General features: G+C 44.9%; 1 long non-coding RNA gene across 1 annotated transcript; it reads left to right on the top strand.

Moving 5' to 3' along the window:
• Positions 1–513: 513 nt before the first annotated feature.
• Positions 514–2,001, top strand: LOC147261019 (uncharacterized). Its single transcript, XR_015116066.1, has 3 exons — positions 514–702; positions 854–1,129; positions 1,519–2,001. It is a non-coding gene; the product is annotated as an uncharacterized LOC147261019 (long non-coding RNA).
• Positions 2,002–3,487: the final 1,486 nt, after the last annotated feature.

The following is a 3,487-nucleotide window of genomic DNA, read 5'->3' as shown; positions in this document are numbered from 1 at the left end:
ACAACAGACTGGTTTAGCACCTGCATCACTGCAGATGCTGCCCCAATCTGCCTGTCAATTTCCCACTCTATCCTACCCTCACTCGTGAACAAGACCCCGAGATACTTTAACTCCTCCACCTGAGGTAGGACCTCCCTCCCCGACCTGGAGTGGGCAAACCACCCTTTTCTGGCTGATGACCATGGCCCCAGACTTGGAGGTGCTGATTCTCATCCCAGCTGCTTCACATTCTGCTGTGAACTGTCCCAGCAAGAGCTGGAGGTCGTGGCCTGGTGGAGCTAAGAGGACTACGTCATCCACAAAAAGCAGAGACGACATCCTCCTGCCACCAAACTCGACCCCCTCCACCACCTGGCTGCGCCTAGAAATTCTGTTAAGGTTATGAACAGAACCGGTGACAAAGGGCAGCCTTGGCTATCAAAAATTCAATAATCAAAATAAAAACTTAATCCTCTATTCTATAGCGCCACTTAGAGAGACTACAGCAGTCGTAGTGGCAATAACTTCCCCTAGGAATGTTGTAGAGACATGGGATCAACATCAATTTATTCGTCTTATAGAGACCAGCTGGACGACCAGTGTCCTTATATTGAGAAGCCTCTGAATCCCTATATGCTGTTTGTGATGGAGCAGAGGCAAAATGTCAAAGCTGAGCTCAACTCAAAGGACAATGCTGTGGTTGCTACAGTGATGGGTCCAAGGGTAAGAGCGTGAATTCACTTACAGCTCCATACAGTACAGACGTTTCTTCCCTTATAGTACAGTGTGTTTATTTTCCTTTGTGTGCATGTCCACAAATCCACGTGTAGTTAGCATGTATGTTTACTGACGGTGTGTTGTCATGGGTCCACAGTGGAAGTCCCTAACCCAGGAGAAGCGGGACAAATACAGCAAGCAAGCTGAAGAACAGCTTCGAGTCCACACCCTGCAGCACCCAGATTGGTCGTGCAAGGACAATTATGTGAGTCCCACATGTTCAGTTCCAACATGAGACTCAAACTGGTGAAAGTCAGGAGAGTTTTGCTATTATCAGCCCATTTCAGATGGTCAGTGTTTGTTTCCATGTGGGGAAAGAAGAAGAGGAAGACAAAGACGGAGGGAGCGTCTGCCAGCAGTCGGCCAGTTACAAGTAAGACGACATGCTTTCTTTTGAAATGTGATGTAAAGCAGATAACACACACAGGACCACAGCCAACAAGACCACATCATCACTCTTACAATACAATGATTTTCTAACACAAACATGCTTCTAAAGATGCATATTTTTAAATTGTAAATTTAAGTCACATACAGTTGCAGTTGAGTCACACGGACATTGTTGTGAAGTTAAGATTTACATAGCTTTGAAACAGTTTTCTGCGAAGTTACAATAACAATGATGTAAAAAGAAATCAGAAGTTTTCATCAGAAATTATTTGATTCAATTGTCAGATAATAATGTCGCTTGCAGTTTTCAAAAGTACCTCCTTGTTGTGAAAGTAGTTGACTGATCTGTTCATTTATCTTTTGGTAATGCAGCAGTTTCACTGAGACCAGCCGAGCAGGCCAGTTGGTGTTGTGTCACTATACTGCTTGATACAACAACTATTAAGTGAGACCAGTGAGCAAACGGAGGGACGGGGCAGGACCTCAGGCTGGGAGTACGCAGACCATCAGGAGCAAGAGTAGCGGAGAGAACATGAGGAGCAGGTCACACATCAGTGGGGTTCCAGCAGCCAGTAGAAGACCCCCAGTCAGGAGTCTTTAGTTGGCCCGCCCCTCTCCAGGAGCAAGAGTAGCGGAGAGAACATGAGGAGCAGGATCCCACATCAGTGGGCTTCCAGCAGCCAGTAGAAGACCCCCAGTCAGGAGTCTTCAGTCTGCCTGCCCCCTCTCGTGCTGGAGGACATGTAAATGGAGGGGAAGAGCTCCTTCCCTCACAGCGGCTCATTCACCAAATGACTCCTCATCACATTCTGCCCCCGTTTAGATTGCAGCATCTTTTTTGCTATTTAAATTAAAGTTGATTTTATGTATGTCTTGCAATCTATCCTCATTACTGTTGCTCTTGAAACATTTTTCACTCAACGTGTGAATTTTCTTCTGTGTTTTCATTGACAAACATTAACGTTATACAATCATATTGCAATGTCATTCCTATTCTCTCCCAAACATTCTTGACTTTGATCTCTTCCATCCTGTCTTCTTTGATCTGGCGATTTTTATCAGCACATACAGATTCAGCATCAGTCCTCAGCTTATCTGACAATAGTCCTGGCTTTCATTCAGCTCAACCTAATTTTGCCAAGACATTGAAAGACAATTGTATCTGGTCCCAGTTAAGACCCTGTAATGTGACAAGAAGGTTGCAACTATGGGAGCTTAGAATGCCATAGGGCACAACTCTTATTTCCTTCTTTATTTTGTATGAGTAACTGGGTGCAATTTCCATTTTTTTCCTGTATTGCAGAATTCTGTTGTTTTCTTTCAATCACTTCCATGTCCTGTTCTATGAGGGACCTCAAAACAGCACCAGTTATTAGTTCTGGAGTGGAACTATTGGAATTACTTTCCATTACATTTTCTCGGACAATTCCTGTCTCCTGTAATTTAATATGCCAAAATAGCTTTTTAATAGCTTGCAAGTCATGTGACCTAGGGATTCCACATCAGCCCCAAATATTTGTACTTGACTGGAGAAATAGGGTACAAATCTTTTCTTTGCCTTTTACTGAATTTCTACCGCTTATCCTGTTAATGGTGGCGGGGGGTTGGAGCCTATCCCAGCAGCCTTCAGGTGAGAGGCGGTGTTCACCCTGGACAGCTCACCAGTCCATGGCAGGGCCAACACATAGAGACAGACAACCATTGGCTCTCACAGCCACGCCTACGGTCAATTTAGAGTCTGGATTAACCTGGTCCCTCTTGATGTCTTTGGACTGTGGAGGAAGCTGGAGTACCAGAGAGAACCCAGCAGGAACAGGGAGAACATGGAGACTCACACAGAAAGATCCCATGCCTGAGCCGGGACTCGAACCCGGAACCTTCTTGCTGGGGGGCGACAGTGCTGACCACTGCACCACCGTGCTGCCTGGATTACAAGTCTGTTAACAAAAACATTTGATTAAAAGTATAATATAATGGCATAACAATCATCAAAAAAATGGAGTCTGGTGTACCATACATCTGTGAATTCACTATCATTTAAGAAACATCAGTGATCAGGGCTAAACCAAACGATAATCTCATGCCATTCAAGGCATCCAAACTGATGTGTCCCTTATCGGCAAACATCCACCTGGATTACATGGCAAACAGAATAAGGAACGGCACCATCAGACAGAAGAGTCCCATAGCTTCAGAGAGAGCGAAGCCCAGGATGGCGTAAGAAGACAGCTGCTGCTTCAGAGAAGGATTCCTGTCAAAAGAGAGACAACAGTTGAGAAAACTGAGGAACTTCAGGAACAGCTGCCAAAACATTCTGATCAGAATATGAATACTCATGACC

This window comes from Aulostomus chinensis, chromosome 5 (genome assembly GCF_037954235.1).
Source record: "Aulostomus chinensis isolate RoL2024-O1b breed Wild chromosome 5, RoL_Achi_v1.0, whole genome shotgun sequence".
Lineage (NCBI taxonomy): Eukaryota > Metazoa > Chordata > Actinopteri > Syngnathiformes > Aulostomidae > Aulostomus > Aulostomus chinensis.
Note: the sequence above shows the minus strand (reverse complement) of the source record. Positions and strands in the feature narration are given on the sequence as shown.